The 20,158-nt window shown below is 36.5% G+C and overlaps 2 long non-coding RNA genes across 6 annotated transcripts; one reads left to right on the plus strand and one right to left on the minus strand.

Annotated features, from left to right (window-relative positions):
* Positions 1-472: 472 nt before the first annotated feature.
* LOC113322837 lies at positions 473-3,108 on the plus strand. The gene is made up of 3 exons (XR_003347303.1): positions 473-757; positions 906-1,040; positions 1,643-3,108. It is a non-coding gene; the product is annotated as an uncharacterized LOC113322837 (long non-coding RNA).
* A 330-nt stretch (positions 3,109-3,438) lies between these two features.
* On the minus strand, positions 3,439-6,183 carry LOC113322836. 5 transcript variants are annotated; one of them, XR_003347300.1, is made up of 5 exons: positions 6,137-6,183; positions 5,096-5,791; positions 3,884-4,976; positions 3,740-3,781; positions 3,439-3,505 (listed from the first exon to the last, which is right to left on the minus strand). It is a non-coding gene; the product is annotated as an uncharacterized LOC113322836 (long non-coding RNA). The 5 variants fall into 5 exon arrangements; XR_003347302.1 differs by having other exon boundaries at positions 3,884-3,972; positions 4,171-4,976; positions 5,096-6,161; XR_003347301.1 differs by having other exon boundaries at positions 3,884-3,972; positions 4,064-4,976; positions 5,096-6,161.
* Positions 6,184-20,158: the final 13,975 nt, after the last annotated feature.

Here is a 20,158-nt window from a genome sequence, read left to right on the forward strand (position 1 = left end):
AGCAACTTCTAAAACTTGCACTTCCCTTTTACAATTTTCAATCTTTTTAAAACTCCCACATATCTTAGAAACAACAGCTTTAAGTTTTGCATCGCAAAAAAGTGTGATCGCCTTTTCAGCCATTTTTTAGAAGAGAAAAATCAAGTGAATTTTGACGTGAGTCAATTATTTGAAGATGATGGTAATTTATAAAGGTAAAAAGTGAACTTCAAATTTTAAAAAACTACCCGTTGACGTTCATGGCAAAAACGTCGGCGCTTTATCTTCAGACACCGCGTTGGTTCTTCCGTCGCCAGCGTTTGTCCTCCCGACGCCTGCATTGAATTTACTGACGCTAGCGTTTTAACGTGTCTCGCGCGCCTATTTGTCTAACACCCAATACTTTACCATAGTGGAAAATCTAGTTTGGCCATCCAGCCGCTCAATAGAAGATTTTGTTTGTTCATTCCCAAGGGAATTGCCCTAACTAATTAGCTGCTCACATCTCTCTCTCGTTTTCATCTTCTTCACAGTTACACTAGCCTCCGTCTCGTTTTCTTCTTCCTCTTTACATTTCTCTTCTTCTTCTTACAGAGTTACAGCACAACCACCACCTCCGTCACACACGAGCAACCAAACCCTTCTTCTACTTTTTCTTCTTCATCACAATCATAACATTCACATATGAATCAACATGAATAGTTGATAAACAGATATATGTGAAGGATTCCGCTCAAAAAAGAAGTTTTATTCTCCAATTTTGATTTTATTCATATAGGTTTACTTCTTTGAAGCCCTAGTTTTTTTTTTTTTTTTTAATTTGGGGTATTTTATTCTATTGATTTCATGGTAATTATTTTGTTAATCAGAGTGTACATTAGGTTATGATTCAATCTTATTTTGGGTATATGAATTTGATTTTTCAGTGAGAAGAAGTATTGACCACAGCAAGTATGCAACTGCACTGGTGGGTTTCGTATTTCACATTTAGAGAAGATGAAAAACAGTGGGAGAATAACAGTGATGTGCTACTACTGTAAATGGGGTTCTATGTTGTGATTGTAAGTTGTAACTTGGTACTGGTGGTGTTTAATTGAAGATAAGATATGGTTTGAGCTCAATTGAATCTTATGCATGAATTAGTTCCTGGGTTCATAATTTTGCAGATCTGAACATATGTTTTGGATCGGTTGAAAACCGTAATAACCGTGCAGTAACCGAACGGAGTCGGATCGATTAAAAACCGAACTGAGTCGGATCAGAACCGTACATTAGTAGGAAAACCGGCCATCATGCAGTTCAGTCGACGGTTTCAGGTGAAAACCGGACCGACCGACCTTTGTGCAGCCCTAAATTTCCAGTAGACTTCTATTCTTAGAAGGAACAGTAGGACACTTCTATTCCTAGAAGGATTTCCTAATTAGTGTATTTCTAGTTTTAGCATAGATATCATATCATCTATAAATAGGGACCTGGATTTCTTGTAGAGAACACACGCCGAAGACTAGAGGAATACGAACACAAAACAACCAAATAAGAAGATAAAACACCTTCTCTAAAGCAATATCCGTGGTGTTTTGGAGATATATTCGTTTCTGCTTTTTTTTTTGTTGAAGTTCCTGCGATTTTATTACCAAGTCTTGTCTTTCTCTTCTGCTAGCAGATACAGCTTGACATCACTTTTCAATGGAAGTTCATAATTGCTCATTGGGAACAGAATGTTTTGGTAAGGTCAGCAAGTTAGCCGAAGAAAGGTCTACGGGCCATTGTGAGGAGGAAATGCAGGAGGATATTCCACTTCTGTACAAGAAGTTGTGCGCATGCTTAATCAGACAAGACTTGGTGTCAATTTGCGAAGAAGACGAAAACAGAGATTTTTGCGGGGGGGATCAGTCTGAGAGAAAACATGTAGAATCAGATGGCAGAAGACTGGTAAGTGGATATACGTGGATGGATGAGGATGAGGCTAAACACGCATCAAACACCAAAACACTGCAGAGGGAGGAAGAGGCCAATGTTATAACATTAGCTGGCCTCAAAATCTTTCCCAAGATAGTAGAACAAGGTGGAGAGACCATTGTTGGCGACCTTGAAGTCCATGCAAACGGGTTCTACTATGCAGCCTCCGGTCCCAATTTCTGTTTTTCTTTCTTGTATACAGATGTAAAGACAGATTTATTTCGAGTTGGAGAACGAGAAGATGCCTCCTCTCTTGCACTTCCATTTTCATGAAGGCATCAAGGTGGGGACAGAAAAGAGACAGAATATCCAATTTCGTTTGGTGCAGACCCCTGTGGGACAGAAGAGATCTTATACTGATTCAAATAAGATTAATGAAGACTTAAAGAACTTTGTCCACAATGTTCGAGAAAAATGGAGAGGTATACCTGCATTACATTGTAAACCGTTTGTTGATGCTGAGGTTCGTAAGGTGTATGAGTTTCAAGGAAATCGTCCCAACAAGGCACCAACCGTCTTTGGCTTGACTCTTTTTACGCTAGTTGGGCTTGTGGATGAACCTTTTATTGTGGTCGACCTATACGAGATAGAGGTTGTTCATCTGAGGCTTAAATGCGAGTTGTCTAAACCTGTGGAAATAGATATGACTATTGTTTTTCAGGACTTCCAGCGTGATCCAGTTCAAATCAACTCGATTCCCATTGACAAGCTCTATCTCATAAAAAACAGCTGTAACTCTGCTGGCGTGAAGTATGATGAGAATTAGGATATCGACCGCGGTTCCATATTGCAAGATCGCTGACCGGAGGATTTTTTGAGAAAGCCGTGATTATGAACTACTACAACGCAGGATGAGTAAGGCAGGAGAAGGTCGAGTTTTGGCAAAGCAGTCACTGGAACCACAAAATTATCTTACCAAGCAATCGTATGTTGCTTTTGAATGAGCCGGTGTATTCTTTCGTCGTTCTGATCTTTTTTTCTCAGGAGGATCTGGCTTATGCCTCTGCTTTTTTCTCAATCAATAAACTAGATAGTAACCCGTGCTGTGCACCAGGTTAAAAAATCTTGTTTGCGCTTGAATTTTTAGGATGTTATTTTTAGGACAATAAGCACAGAATAGTCGGACTTTATTTATTTACTAGTTCTTCACCCGTGCGGTGCACGGGTCTATTTCTTGCTTGTGGAAAATTTGACGCTCGTCGTACTGAAAAAATTCTAAAAACATTTTCGAATTATCTCTATCTTGGTAAAGAGTACAAAAGAATATTGACTTCCACGACCATGAACCGGACATTTCTCAAAATTCATGGACCCATGGTACATCCAAATTAACTAATATGCTTGACGCAGGTGATGTAGCGAGGAAATTCTACCTATTAATCCAAGGACACGTTAGATAGAAACAATATCAATATTTTGAACAACTGATCTCATAAGGACTATTTAGTAATTTAGTATTTAGAGTACTCACCTAGGTGTTCTCTTCCAAAGGATCCCGTAACCATGACGATTATTGGACCAGTATTACCACCTGCCAGGCTCCCACCACTCCATTTTTACTACCTCCCTACCACATATATAAACGGAGCGGGTCAATTCTCGTAGATTAAGAAAAGTGTCTTAAACTCATAAATTTTTATGTTTTTCCATGTTTTACTCTTTATCTTATTCATAACACTTTATCTATGTATTATAAGGGTATGCTTGGAAATATTCATTTAGGAAATTGGACTCCGCCTATATATTGGTACAAAAAAAAATGAAAATTCCGCCTATATAATAGATACAGATGAAGTATTACTTTGGTCATTCATCCCATAAAGTCACCACCATAGTAATTGCACTGCATTAAAATTATATTAATTAGCCAGATATATACATACAATTGCTAAAACAAATATTTTTCTACCAACGAAATGCATTACTATTCATTTTCGATTATTACTCTCGTAAGGACTTCTTCGTATTTCTCTTGGTTCTCAACCGGTTCCTTAATTATCTCAATTCACGCATGCTTCAACTTCCCAATAACAGCTGCAATAAATTATCGAATTGAGTATACTTTATTTATTTAATTTTATTTAATAAACGTATGTAATTTCAAGCAGTAAGCAGTAGGCCTTACCTGAATCAGAGGTTATTGTAGAAAATTCAATAATTCATGAATAATAACTAAAAAATAATACAAAGCTAAGAATCAAATTAGCTCCCGATAATATTCCAGAACCATACCATTCTTATCTTGAAGAAGAATCACACCTCTGACCTCTTTCTCCTATGGTTTACTTGTTTGTGTTGTATGTTTTTTTTTTTGTTGACGTGAAGTTCTTCAGGGTAGAGATAAATATCCTTTGCATTTTCATTTGTTCTTTAAATATTCCATGTTCTTCTTGTCGTCAATTTGTTGGTTTTAGCCATTTTTTGCTTTTTTTTTTGTGATTACTGCGTGTAGATAATGATACTAATCTGTTACGCGAATCTTGTAGCTTCATCATGTGATTATTACGTGTAGATGTACATCAATGCATGAACATATAAATCTAATATTTTATGTTTTAGATTTTCTTCAAAATGGTTGAGCTGTGCGTTGGCGTTGGCTCAGATGAATCCGCTCACAAGCCTATTCCAGGCACACATGTTGCTACACCTTTTAATCAATTAAGCTTTTGTATTTAATCTGACTACAAAGTTTTGTATTTAATCTGACTGAAGAAACCTTGCTCATAAAAAGTCATCCATATCACATCATATCGCCTCCGTTAGACATCTGATAAAAAGGATAACTATCACAATGCTGGAAGGTTCGTATCAATATGAATCTGTTCCCGCATATTGTCTTTTTCTGGACCGTGAATAAGCAATGGCCATGAAAAGAATCACACCAACTTATCTGATTCCTTTTGCATAAATCTTATGGAAGTCCAAGCTTTTTCTCTCTGGAACCTCTCCTTTTCTCGCTAATTTTCACGCATCAACCTCTCTTCCACTTTCCGTCTTTCATGGACATTTTTTCCATTTCTTGACGTATTTGCTCTTCTCTTCACAATTTGGAAGTAAGATATTTAAGAAAGAAAATAAGTGAGCTAGAGAAAAAAAAATTAAGATTAAAACAACAAAAACTTTAAAGAAGTAAGATACGCGAGTCTGAGAAAAACACCTTTACTTAAAATATCTTGTTCCTTTAGCTCTTTCCGAATTCGTTTCTCATGAACTTAGACTTACATTGCTATTCTTACTTCATCATTTTGCACAAACTTTAAATACATAAAAGTTAATCTTTTGCTCAGAATGAAAAAGGTCCGGAATGAAAAAGATGTGCAGATAACTGGGGCTAATATAGGATACTTGGCGTTTCCTCTAAAGTCGGGCTACTTCGTCTTCATTAGACATGCGCCTGTTAGCAACATTTTTAAGAAATCTCACCAGTCACCACAATCCAAAGAATGAATCCGTCGATGTAAAAATGAAATCGTAAAAAATAGATCATCCTTCCATTGATACCAGGATGATCTCAGAATTATGGTTTAATTCTTCAGTGCATGGTACGACTAAAGCCAAAAAAAAATTTAAAAGAATACTACCTCTAAACAAGAACAAAAAAAAACTGGTTTCCTAATAATAGAGTTTCTATGATCCGGTAGATAAAAATAAAAATAAAAATAAAAGAAAATATAAAATCAACAAAAAGAGTAAAACCCATAAAAAACAACCAAAAACAAAATGGTTTCCTAATAAAATTATAGGAACCACAAATAAAAAGTAAAAAACAAAGATTATTACACTTAAAAAAATACCAGAAAGTGAACCAAAATATTACATTTCATCATTCATTCCGATGATATATCACCAACAACTGCAAAATAAAAACTGCAAAACAAAGTCAGTAATCAGTAAAAATGTAAAACCTGATTGTTATTATGGCGACAAAGATTCAGAATATAAAAAAGAAATTACAATCACAAGAAACGGATTAACAAAATATTAAATTTATCACCTTTATAAATACACAACACAATCACATAGATTGATCTATCGTTAATACAAATATACCAGCACTGATATATTGATAAAAAAAACTGAGGAAAAAAAGAAAAATCCTAGAAGAAGAAAAAATCAGCACACCAGCACTGCGGATCAAAAATCACCATTTAACTTAACTGATATTGATAAAAAAACTGAGAAAAAAAAAGAAGCAAACCTCTAGAAGAATAAAAAAACCATCACGAAATTGATGAGACGTTGAGACCTACCTTTGTTGAGTGCTTTATATAGAGTGCATCCAAGCCTATAGTTTCTAGAAAAAATATTTCGTCTATGGTAAAAAAGTTTGTGGTTTAGAAAATAACAACCTAATAATTATGAAATTTTCCTAATTTTTGATGGGATAACTTGTGATTTTTGATGGGATAACTTGTGGTGGAGTAATACTAAGAAAAGCATTTGGTTGGATAACTTTGCCATGCCTAATTGTGTAAACGAAGGTAAAATCATTGTCCAAGGTAATAGTGTGCGCACAACTGCAACCTGATAATCCACATATGTACCCATTTTACCAAGCGGGACATAAAATTTTCCGAAAGCGCAAAATGCAATTGCATCTATATCAGAGTAGATCGTTCTCTCTGACTAAATTAATCCATCTATACTGTATAAAGGAAAATTAAATAACAACTTACATGACAACAATACAGAACTTCACAGTCTGTAAATATGATATCAACAAACTAAAGCAGCTTAATACTTTTGTTTTAATGGACGCCGCATTACCAGTGGAACTGTCTGGAATACTATAGGAGTTGGAAAAAACTGATTGGTCCAAGTATGCTAGAGTATATTGTTGATTACATACTTATATACTAAGTTTGATAGTACAGTGAACAACGTGTGGCTTCGACTTATACCGGAAAGAACAGTGGTTTCGCTAGCTTCAATTCTGGCCACTGGAACAAAAAAAAAGGCAACACACAGAATACTTAGACGAAAAGTGACGTGCTTAATCCATGTTTTTGGGCTTATAAAGAATCATATGCATGTTTCTTCTATGATCACCATGTAGAAGAAAAAGCTTTTATCACGTCGTTTTGCGATAAGAATCAGGTCGAGCTTACTTATCAAATATTGCAAATAAAAGCTACTCCCCTCCATTTTCTACTTTGGAGCTGATTGATTCTAAGTTTCGTCGCAGATTAATGAAGCTGTGAGAGAGTTTACGTCTAAAATTAAAAATCTTTGTCCAAGCAATTATTAAGCTTTCGTCTAAAATTAAAAATCTTTGTCCAAGCAATTATAAATCCAGTGAAATAAAATAAACTTTGATTAAATTTTTACCACGATGAGTTGTATAGCTGATTTTTTCTTTTGATACTAAAAATGAGGTATAGCTGAATTAAGTTGGGTTAAATGTGTCTAATCAGATGAGTTGTGGGGGCAGCAAAAATTAAACTGAATACTAACTGAACTCAGCTACTCGTGCCATCACCATTCTCCTATCGGTGTCACATAACTTGCAACTGTAATACAATTGGAATCCCCAAATTAAAAAAGCCCATGCAAGACTCAATTCTCCGAAGAAAAATCGTAAACGGGTTTAAAAAAATTGTTTCTGCCGAAGTGAAGTAACAAATTTAACTGTAAATACACTTAATTGAAATCCAAACTGAAGCAGTTGTTGGCTTACTGAAGGTATCATAAATATGACTCCGCACTATTCTTTTGTTCTTCAGTTGCCTGGATGTATATATACTCGTGGGCACGTCTACCTGCTATCCAAAGTAAGGGAGAGTAGTTGTATTTATGCCAAATATATATATATATATATATATATGGAACAAATTAGATGCTTATGGAAAACAGGAAAACAAAGAAAGCTTAGATATAGGAATCCATCTTAGAACCTATTATATGCGGTGCTTAGTCCTCACATCTTTCCAATTTCACCAGCTCAACCATCACCAAACAATAAAAGCAGAAATGGCTGCATGTCTGCACGCCACTAAAATCACAATATATCATTTAACCAAAGATTTTTACATTAAATAAAAACTAAATTTAATTGAAAAAATAAAAACTCACTCCTAAGATGTCTTCAACACGATTTATTTCTTTAAGAAATGCAAAATAAAGTTCACTAAGAAGAAACAATAAAATCAGAAAGTTTGGATTTATATAAAACTTTATATACGGGCATCAAAAGAACAAAAATAAAATTAGAAAATGTAAATTTATATGCGGCACAAGATAAAAAAAAAAAAAAGTTTGGAACTCAAAATATAGAAGAATGAAGTCTGAACTAATCTTAATTCAATATATGCCAGTAGTTATAGAGCACCAAACGCTTTTCTCAATAAAAAGTTGCCACCCGCCTTGTGATCTATCAAATAAAACTACTTTTTCTATTTCTTTCACCTCCGTGCTCCCATTGTTTAAGTGTGAAAAAATTTGCTCTGGGTACGGCTCTCTCCAACTCTCCCTCTAACACATATAAAAAAAATAGGTTTCTGTACACGCAAATATTTTAAAGACATAGAAATTTACCAATTTCTTCCATGCACAATTCATTTAGAATTTTCATTGAAATAACATTTGTAGTGCCAACAGTCCAACAAATGGTTTTGAAGATGCCTGCAAAGCAACAACAGCCCGCGGATCAAATAACAAAATAGCAAATCATTAAACAAAAAAAGCTAAAACATTAAACAAAAAAAACTAAAAAATCGAAGTTGTCATTAGAAGAGAAAAACGACATCGAATGATGCGATGGGGCTTGGCTAGTTGGCTTATGATACATGCTTTACATAGGAGATACATTACCCAAAAATAAGAAGATTTTGTTTTGAATTTTTTTTAAACAGTATCTAAAAATATCTAAATATTTTTATAAAAAGATAGAGTTTTGAAAAAAATATTAAATAATATCTACAAAAACTAAATGTTTTATATTTTTTTGCTAGATTATTTACCTATTGTGTTATTTTAAAAATCATATTTTTACCATATTTACTTGCATAAAAAAAAAGTTATATTAATATGGAATGATCAATATTAACAAAAATAATTTTGAAAGTCATCCATTTTGGTAGATTTTACACTTTTCGGTGGACAATTTTATTTTTTATTTTTTATTTTTTCGTTCTTGTTTTTGCTAAATCATAGTCGAATACTTCCATGATTTTTGGTTAATGATTTTGTACTTTGACTATTGAACAGGGTTGATAATCGATTTTTTTGTGGAAAAAGAAGCAAGTTTCGACCTCAGGTAAGCATCCACATTTTTCTTTGTGCATTTTATGTGTATTTGATCAGTAAATTTTGATTATTGATTAAAGGTTTTTTAGTATAACTGGAAATGTAATTGGGGTTAGTTTGCTTATCAATAGATCAAAATTGTAATTAGGAATAGCTTTTAATTATAAAGAAAAGTTGTAACTGGACAATGGACAATTATTATTGTTACTAGTTTTTCACCCGTGCGATGCACGGGCCTATTTTTCGCTTAGGAATATTAAGTGCTTCTTATAAAAATGGGTAGTAAATTGATAAATGCATATTTTACATATATTTAGTGTTAATTCCATGCTAGTAATTGTTTATATTCTTGCAAATTATTGTACATTACGCTTGTTTTCTCTTATTTTATGTTTTATTAGGTGAATCATCCAAAAGAAGTGAATTGACACTTAATTGTGCAATAAAAGAAGCTAGCTACAAGTGTAGAAGGGCCAAAGACCCAATGGAACTTGTTCAAGTACAAGATTTCTACTTTACATCTTGAAGAGGACGAAAATATGAAGCCAACAGCGAAAGGATGAAGTAATTCCGAATTCGCATGAAGAAGTTATGAGCAAAACAAGAACTCAGAAGACAAAAGGGCAAAATGGTCAATTTCTGGGCAACTACTATTGACACCTCATCAAGTGTTAAGGGGAAGCCAGCTCTCAAAGGAACTGCTAAACACAGTCACGTATTTTACAAGGGGTAATCTTATTCAAAACTGAAAATCCCGCGTGCAGTTTCTTCTGCATGGATATCTGTGCAGTGTTTCTCGAGCTTCTGCCATTAGCAGTAATGATCATGAAGATGGATAGATGAGAAAGGGTTGTGATGATGATCACGATGATCATGGTTTTGGTAGCTACTGAGAATGAAACGGAGGAGTGCTAGATGAATCGTTGATGCTGTTGACATTCATTGGCAGTGGTGATTGATGGAGAATGATGTTCGATGTTGACTGATGGTGACTGCATGATGGCATCGGTAATTGATGTAAGACGAGTAGAGAAGAAGACCTCAAGATGGAAGTGAATGTTGCTGCCATTGTTGGTGACGAGCTCGAGTCTGTAGTCATTAGTGATGAGCTTAAGTTCTGTCTCAACTATGAAGAAAAGAAGAGGTGACTGATGTTTGCTGTCATCGGTGATGAGCATTGATGATGAAGCGTGAGAAGAACTTGAGATGCAGCTGATAATGGTGATGATAATGCAAGGTCAGGGACGTGATTGGAGCTGTGATAGTGATGAAACAGTGGTGGTGGTTGTTGGTCGGACATGGTGATAATGACTGCTGCTATTCAAGGTGCAGTTCGAGTAAGATGTATGCTGTTGTTATAACAGAGAAGAAATAGATCAATAGGAGAGATCTAGATGGACAAGGAACAGATAAGCACGGACCTGAGGAGTTTGATATGTTGTTAGCAAGATATTCGACCAAGAATACAAGATGGAACTGATGATGCTTCCGTGATTATTGTGGACTCTGTAGGATATTTCCGAGTCCAAGATAAACAAGGAATCATCGATACGCGTTTGTGGAGGTTGGATAATCTTTGGAAGTCAAGACTTGAGCGACAATTCAGTCAGAGAATGGTTTTGGATTGATACTGCAGCTGCAAAACAGCCACCGAGTGATGCTTTTACCGTTGAATTTCAAGATGAGCGGTGAGGATTTAATACAATTTTAGGGTTGGAGTCGGCTAAGGAATGTTTGTGATTATCAGATTCGAAATTTGAGGAATAAATGCCTATAAATAGATGCTCGAATCACCACAGAAAGATATCTCCTCACCCTCACTTTCACGCCCACAAACTGCTCGATAAAATTCTCCAGAGAAGAACAGAAGCATAAAGACTTCACATATGCACTAGTAGCAGAAAGGTTATAGCAACAGGGAGACAGTGGCTGATCTTTTGCAACAGAGGCAGTAGTAGCTAAAGTTTTCTTGCAACAAGGCGACAGTGGCTGATCTCCTGCAACAGAAGCAGCAGTAGCTAGAGTTCTTATACAACTACAGTTTTCTTTCTATAAACTCCATTATGTCTAGCTAATTTACTTATTTGATTGAGGATGAATTCTAAGTACTATATATGATTTGATTTAGTATATGAATATGTTCTGATTTCTTCATATGATTATTGTTTGTGTTTATTATTAAAAATGAATATGATTGATTGATAGATTGTTTAGGTGGCCAACTGAATATATTTGTTAACTCAATCTAATGCTAATAAGGGTTAGGATATCCGTAATTGTTGAATAATTTATTACACAAGTAGAGAACGTGAGACCTTGCGTAGGGATTCCGTAAAGCAATCGCGTGTAAACACAACACTAGAAAGTAGACCGAGCGTACTGAGTCTAACTACTAGGATTAAACCTAAATTCACAGACCATAAAGCATTCGACTGAATTACATCTTGTAAGCAAACCTCAAGGTGGTTCAGACGGATAGACTCTGGCGACTAAGCGTACCTGTTGTCTAGTGGCTTAAAGGATTTTGGAGATAGCTAAGCGTACTTGTTATCCTACGGTTAGTAATAATCTATGATTAATGATGAATGGATGAATATACTACTTTGATGAATATTTAGTTACGAAGAAGGATTCCTCGATCATCTCACTCCATTTTTCTTGCAATCTTAATTACTCCTCATTGCTTTATTATTTATTTAGCTTTTGAATCTAAAACAAAAACCCCCATTTGTGACATTTTTGACAACTAAACTCCCTGCTCTTCGTGGGAACGATCCTTGCTTCCATTATATTACCAGCTAATTGTGTGGAAATAAGATTATTAATTTGTTGAGCCTACGACACCCATCAAATTTTGGCGCCGCTGCCGGGGAGCAGTCGGTAGCTTTAGTCGTTTTTTTTTTTTTTAGATTTTCTTTTTAATTTTTAACTTTGTTTTCTAGATTTTTGTTTTAGGTACTTAATCTCTGGCATCAAAGGATTGGGATTACCCGAGGTGCGGAATTCAAACTCGAAAGGGAACGGTACTAAGAGCACGTCCAAAGTTGCAACAAGATACTTCTGCAGTAAAGATGGTTAATACAGACGACGGGGGAAATCCTCCACCACCTCCACCCGTGGAGAGGAAGTTAGGAGAGTTGACATCTCCATGCTTAGATTCGGAACCACTGTGCATTACAATCACTAACCCAGTGGAGCTGAAGTCGAATCTACTTCATCATATACCAAAGTTCAAGGGACATACAGGTGAAAATCCAAATCGACACCTTCAACAGTTCTAGAACACAATGACAAGTCTGAGGCATGCAACCACAGACAGAGATATGGCTATGCTACAAGCCTTCCCGTTCTCATTGACAGACTTAGCAGAAGAATGGTTGTATTGTCTTCCTCCAGGGAGTGTTACAACATGGACTGAGATGAAAAAGCTATTTCTGGAGAAATATTTTCCTGCTTCGAAAGCGGCATCCGTTCGTAAGGAGATTAGTGGCATTCTACAGATGTCTGTGGAGTCTCTATATGAATACTGAGAGAGATATAAGAAGTTGTTGGCAAGCTGCCCACACCATAATATATCCTCAATACTTATCATTCAATACTTCTACGAAGGATTACTTTCATTGATTGATGCGGCTGCCGGTGGTTCACTTACTGAGAAGACAATCTCGCAGGCAACCAGTTTGATTGAGAGTATGGCTTCCAATTCTCAAAAATTCTACACCAGAAACAACTCTAATGTCAGAAGAGTTAGCGAGATAGGAGAGTTTGCACAGTCAGAGCAACGGATGAACAACATAGAGAAGGTAGTACAACGAATGGCGGAAGTGATTATTCCTACTTATGAAGAAGAGTCTGAACAGGTGAATGCTATGTTCCCTAATCAGAGGCCAAAGTATGATCCCTACTCTAATACTTATAATCCAGGTTAGAAATATCATCCAAATTTTAGTTATGCAAATCAGCAAGCTGCAGCTCCTAATCCGTATGGGCGACAAAATGGTTTTCAACAACCACATTTCCGACCACAACCTCCACCTCAACAGCAAACTCAGAATTCTAGTTTAGAGGAGATGATGAAAATGATTATGCAAAAGCAAGATGCAAATGCTCAATGTCAAGATACAATTCTGCAGAAGCAAGATATGGCTATAAAGGACTTGCAAACTCAAATTGGAAAATTGGCTACAGACATGAATGAAATAAAAGCACAAAATTCGGCAAAGTTGCCATCACAGCCTTTCGTGAATCCAAGAGCGAACGTTAATGTTGTAACTCTAAGAAGTGGGAAGCAAACAGAAGAGCCAAAACAACAAGAAAAGTTTAGTCACGACTTGGAAGAGGAAGTAGAAGTGGAAACCGTTCCAAAGGAAAAGTCAACCTCAACTTGCCAACCTAAGGACAAAGTTCATACCTTTACCACACCACCTCCTTTTCCTAGTCGTTTTGCCAAGTCAAAGAAGCAAGCTCTAGACAAGGAGATTATGGATATTTTCAGCAAGGTGCATATCAACATTCCATTTATTGAGGCCATTAGAACGGTACCCAGGTATGCCAAGGTTCTGAAGGATTTGTGCACAAGGAAGGAGAGGTTAATTGCTAACGAGATCACTCAGGTGGGAGAAAGTGCTTCAGCTATGTTGTTGAAGAAGATGCCTGCAAAGTGTAAAGATCCTGGTGGTTTTACAGTGCCAATTACTATTGGTGAAAAACGGTTTGAGCGTGCTTTGCTTGATTTGGGAGCTTCCATAAGTGTGATCAGCCGATGTTTATGATTCATTGAATCTTGGGCCTTTAAAGGAGACAGGATTATCATTCAATTGGCTAATAAGTCTAACATATATCCTAAGGGACTCGTGGAAGACGTGTTGGTGCAAGTGAATGAACTAATCTTTCCGGTTGATTTCTTTGTTGTGGATATGCAAAATGGGGACAATTGTTCGTCTACTTCATTACTTCTTGGGAGACCATTTATGAAGACTGCTAAGACGAAGATTGATTGTGATACTGGGACACTCACTATGGAGTTTGACAAAGAGGTTATACGCTTCAATATTTTTGAAGCCATGCGTTATCCAAGTGATATCCATTCCGCATTTTCTGTTGATGTTATTGGTTCATTAGCACAACAGATGTTTGATTTGCACAACGAAGATGAACTTGAATCTGTGCTACAAAATAGCATAGATATGGACGTCCATGGCATGCCTAACTTGGATGTTGATATTCCCAAAGAGTTTGTTGAAACATGTGGTGCTTTAACGGCATCACAAGAAGTTACCAGAGGTAATATTTCATATATCTCCTTACCTGTAACTGATGAAGTTCCTTTACCTTCTGTTGTGCAGGCACCTAAATTAGAGCTGAAACCTCTACCAATCACTTAAAGTACGCTTACTTGGGTGATGGGGAAGAGCTTCCAGTCATTATTGCAAAGAATCTCACAGCAGTACAGGAAGAACGCCTTCTTCGGGTTCTGAAAGAGCACAAAACGGCTATTGGTTGGACAATTGCTGATATCAAAGGAATTAGTCCAGCCATGTGCATGCATAGAATCCTAATGGAAGATGATGTAAATCCAGTCGTGATGCTCAGCGTAGGCTTAACCCCCCAATGATGGAGGTCGTGAAGAAAGAGATCCTCAAATTACTAAGTGTGGGGGTGATTTACCCAATTTCTGACAGCAAATGGGTTAGTCCGGTGCAAGTGGTGCCTAAGAAATCAGGTGTCACTGTTGTTAGAAATCAATGATGAACTTATTCCAACAAGAGTTCAAACAGGATGGCGAGTGTGCATAGACTACAGAAAGCTCAATTCGGCTACACGCAAGGATCACTTTCCTTTGCCTTTCATTGATCAGATGTTAGAGAGGTTAGCGGGACATTCTCATTATTGCTTTTTGGATGGTTATTCGGGCTACAATCAAATTGTTATTGCACCGGAGGATCAAGAGAAGACTACCTTTACTTGTCCTTTCGGTACATTTGCATACAGAAGAATGCCATTTGGTCTTTGCAATGCGCCTGCCACTTTTCAAAGATGTATGGTTAGTATATTTTCTGATTACGTGGAAAACATCATTGAGGTGTTTATGGACGACTTTAGTGTTTATGGCGATTCATTTGATATTTTTTAAATAATCTTGAACTTGTGCTTAAAAGATGCATAGACACTAATTTGGTTTTAAACTGGGAGAAATGCCACTTTATGGTAAACCATGGAATTGTACTTGGCCACATCGTTTCCTCTCAAGGGCTCGAGGTAGACAAGGCAAAGATAGACTTGATTAGGAACTTACAATACCCCACTTCGGTGAGGGAAATTCGCTCGTTTCTTGGTCATGCAGGTTTTTATAGGAGGTTTATCAAAGATTTCTCCAAAATCTCAATGCCGATGTGCAAATTGTTGCAAAAGGAGGTTGCCTTTAACTTCAACCAGGAGTGCAAGGATTCCTTTAATAAATTGAAGGAATTGTTGACTACTGCACCAATTATTAAGTCACCTGACTGGAGTTTGCCGTTCGAGTTAATGTGTGATGCAAGTGATTATGCAGTCGGAGCTGTTTTGGGTCAGAAAGTAGACAAGAGGTCACATGTGATTTATTATGCATCAAGGACCCTAAACGATGCTCAAATCAACTATTCTACTACTGAGAAGGAGTTGTTGGCTATAGTATTTGCATTAGAAAAATTTAGAGCTTATTTGGTGGGTACCAATGTGATTGTATATTCTGATCATGCAGCACTACGACCTATTAAAAAAAGGAGGCCAAGCCAAGACTCATACGTTGGATTCTTTTGCTGCAAGAATTCAATATGGAAATCAGAGATAAGAAAGGTGTTGAGAATACAGTTGCCGATCATCTTAGTAGACTTGTTGTTTCCGAAGAAGCACTTCCTTTACAAGATCGTTTTAGACGAACAACTTTTCTCAATTGAAGAATCAACACCTTGGTATGCTGATATAGTAAACTATTTGGTTACAAGGCAAGTACCTAGTACGATGTCTAACTTTCAAAAGTTAAAGCTTAAGAAAATAGCCAAGCAGTATGTGTGGGATGAGCCCTACTTGTGGAAATATGGTGCTGATCAGATTATTCGCAGGTGCGTACCTAACTCTGAATTTCAATCTATTATCTTTTGTCATTCTTATGCTTGTGGTGGTCACTTTGGTGCAAAACGTACCGCTCTCAAAGTCCTTGAGAGTGGCTTTTATTGGCCTACCCTATTTGAGGATGCATATGCTTTTTGCAAATCTTGTGATAGATGTCAACGAACAGGCAATCTAGGTGCTCGAAATCAAATGCCCCTCAATCCTATTCTCACTGTCGAGATTTTTGATGTGTGGGGCATTGATTTTATGGGTCCTTTTGTTAATTCGAATGGAAAATTTTATATACTTCTTGCTGTGGATTATGTTTCTAAATGGGTGGAAGCAAAAGCCACCCCTACTAATGATTCTCAAGTTATGTGAGTTTGTGAAGGAATATATTTTCTCTAGACATGGTACACCAAGAGTGGTTATCAGTGATGGAGGCTCGCACTTCAAGAAATCCTTTCACGCTCTCCTCAAGAAGTACAACATTACACACAAGGTCGGTACGCCATATCACCCACAACTAGTGGGCAAGCTGAAATTTCAAATCGTGAGATTAAGTCCATCTTGAGAAAACCGTTAACACCACACGAAAGGATTGGAGTTTTAGACTAAACGATGCATTATGGGCGTTAGAACAGCATACAAGACGCCGATTGGTATGTCTCCGTATCGATTGGTTTATGGAAAAGCTTGCCATCTCCCAGTTGAACTTGAGCATAAGGCTTTATGGGCAGTAAAGATGTGCCACATGGAGTATGACAAAGCGGGGAAACAAAGGCAACTACAAATCAATGAGCTAGAGGAGATACGTAACGATGCTTACGAGAGTGCTCGTATATACAAGGAAAAGACTAAGCTTTTCCATGACAAGATGATTTCTCGAAAGAATTTTGTTGTGGGACAAAAAGTTCTTTTATTTAATTCTCGTATTCGTTTATTTCCTGGTAAGCTAAGGTCCCGATGGATTGGACCTTTTGTTGTTAGTAATGTTTTTCCTCATGGTGCAGTTGAGATTACTAGTAGTAAAACCAGGATAACATCCAAGGTCAACGGCCATATATTGAAGCCATATTACGAAAACTTCTCTACTTAGAAGGTGGACGCAATTAGACTTCAAGATTTACTCCCTCTGGAGGAGTAGTAAGGAGACTGCCCAGTCGGGCTGACGACTTTAAACCAAGCGCTAATGGGAGGCAACCCATAGGTTTTGTATCTTAAACCCTTTTATTTTTGTTTTTATTATTTTCATATAATATTTTCATACCCATGTTTAATTTCATTGAATCCGGAATCTATCTTAGAAGAGAATTATGACGAATACCTTTTCGTCAGAAATATTCAGACTGCGCATAGTTCAGTCCAGAGACCATAACTATCAGAATGTTTATCGAAATACTGTTCCATTTTGACACTATGTAGAAAACACTTAGATGAACAACTTTTGTGAAACAGAGTTTTTCCAAATTCCTCACCAATTTGCACAGTTTTTGCGTTTTATCTGTTGTTATGTCAGAATTCAGAACTTTCGGTTTTACACATTGAGGACAATGTGAAGTTTAAGTGTGGGGGAGTATTTTGAATATAGATTTTTCATATTTTTTTTTTGCATAAAACTTTCAACTTGTAGAGATTTTAGAGTCACTAGCATACTTCTAGGTATGTTTACATAGAGATTCTGACCGACATAACTGAATTTGGAAGTGTTAGGGAACTACTTTCGGATTTCTTACGAATTGGAGTGTTAAATAATGGATTTAATCATGCCGGTGATGCAAATGAGGTGCAGGGAGAAACGCATTATTAGAGTTGCTGATCAATCATTAGTGGAGACTACCCATTTTCATATCAACCGAGGCACCAGACCAGATTTCTTTTTTTTATAAATGACTAAATAGCTTTCTTTTGAGTGTGTGTCACCGCACGTTAATTCCGGGTAGAATGGTGAGCTACCCAACCCCCACCAATAGAAGCACTACTTTTGATCTCTTGAGTGCTAATTTTGTCAATCATGAGGGTGACGTCTATAGATGAAAACCACCTTCTTGTAGTTTGATTTGCAGTTAGCACCATTCTCTCTCTCGCCAACAACAGCTCCATAGAAACACACCATCATCATCAACAAGTGGAGTGACATCAGAATCTACAAGGGAAGTTGAAGACGTTTGAGGTTTACAAGCAACAATTCAAGGAAGAGAAAAAATTTCATATCCAAGTAAAAGCAACATATAATGAGCGGATTTTTATATACATGTTGAAGACTTATTACAAGAGCAAAGAAAATCAAAAGATGAGAATTATTGAAGTTTATGATACGAAGACATTACAAGTTGTGAAGATCAAAGTGGTAACATACTTCTCACATGGCCATGTTAATTTTAGTTCATATTTATTGTTTTAGTTGCAATCTCTCTTCAAAAAATATATATATATATATATATATATATATATATATATATATATAAATATGAAAAAAAAAGAAAAAAAAAAGAAAGAAAAGAAAATAATAATAATACAAAGAGATTTGCATTTAGGTTGTTATTTGTTCAATAAGGTCATGAGGAAGAAAAATATATAAAGAAGTTTCAAGCAACAAGGAAATTGAGGAAAAGAGTTAGAAATTGTCAAAGTTCTACAAAGTTCAAGAGTTTATCATCAATCGTTGAAGAATGAAGACCGAGAAGATGAAGAAGACGAGCTGAAGACTACATTTCTATTGGATGCTGTGAGAGTGGTGCTTTCGTCACTGCCGATCGGATGTGAAGGTGGTAAGTACTCCCATCCTTGCTATAGTGGTTGATTTCCTTTCTTAGAGATCATCAGAAAATATTTTTATTTCCCTCGATCTTGTGGGGTCTCCAGAAATAATTCGGAAGGTTTCCTTCCCACCATTCAACGTGTGTATAATTCTCTCTTCATACCTACCTTCACACAGGTGAGACCCATAAAAAAGTTGTCTTATTGAGTGCAATTATCATAAAATCCTTTTAAATGAGGCAGAAGTCGAGGTGAAATGCTTATTGATCGCTCTCAAACACGCGTTCTCTCATTATGGTGTGGTTATTTCTCACTCAAGATTTAAGAATGAATATGTTCTTTGATGTTTCTAACTTCTTATTACTAGCATGCAGAAACTCTATGTCCTCATAGCTCTTTGGATGCTTGGGAAGATGGAACGCTTTGAAGTTGGAGTAGGTTTTGTGGGTATACCTCTCGTAAGCCCTCACGAGACTATAACTCGTCCACTAGGGACACCTAGGAGTTTAAAGGCTTGTTGCACTTGCTAAGTGTAACCGTATCCTCGGCGAAATGGAGTTGTTGTATTTTGTTTTAAGTTCGGTAGTTTGCTCGAGGACTAGCAAAAGCCAAGTGTGGGGGAATTTGATAAATGCATATTTTACATATATTTAGTGTTAATTCCATGCTAGTAATTGTTTATATTCTTGCAAATTATTGTACATTACGCTTGTTTTCTCTTATTTTATGTTTTATTAGGTGAATCATCCAAAAGAAGTGAATTGACACTTAATTTTGCAATAAAATAAGCTAGCTACAAGTGTAGAAGGGCCAAAGACCCAATGGAACTTGTTCAAGTACAAGATTTCTACTTTACATCTTGAAGAGGACGAAAATATGAAGCCAACGGCGAAAGGATGAAGTAATTCCGAGTTCGCATGAAGAAGTTATGAGCAAAACAAAAACTCAGAAGACAAAAGGGCAAAATGGTCAATTTCTGGGAAACTAATATTAACACCTCATCAAGTGTTAAGGGGCAGTCAGCTCTCAAAGGAACTGCTAAACACGGTCACATATTTTACAAGGGGTAATCTTATACAAAACTGAAAATCCCGCGTGCAGTTTCTTCTGCATGGAGATCTGTGCA

Source organism: Papaver somniferum, chromosome 11 (genome assembly GCF_003573695.1).
Source record: "Papaver somniferum cultivar HN1 chromosome 11, ASM357369v1, whole genome shotgun sequence".
NCBI classification, from domain to species: Eukaryota; Viridiplantae; Streptophyta; class Magnoliopsida; order Ranunculales; family Papaveraceae; genus Papaver; species Papaver somniferum.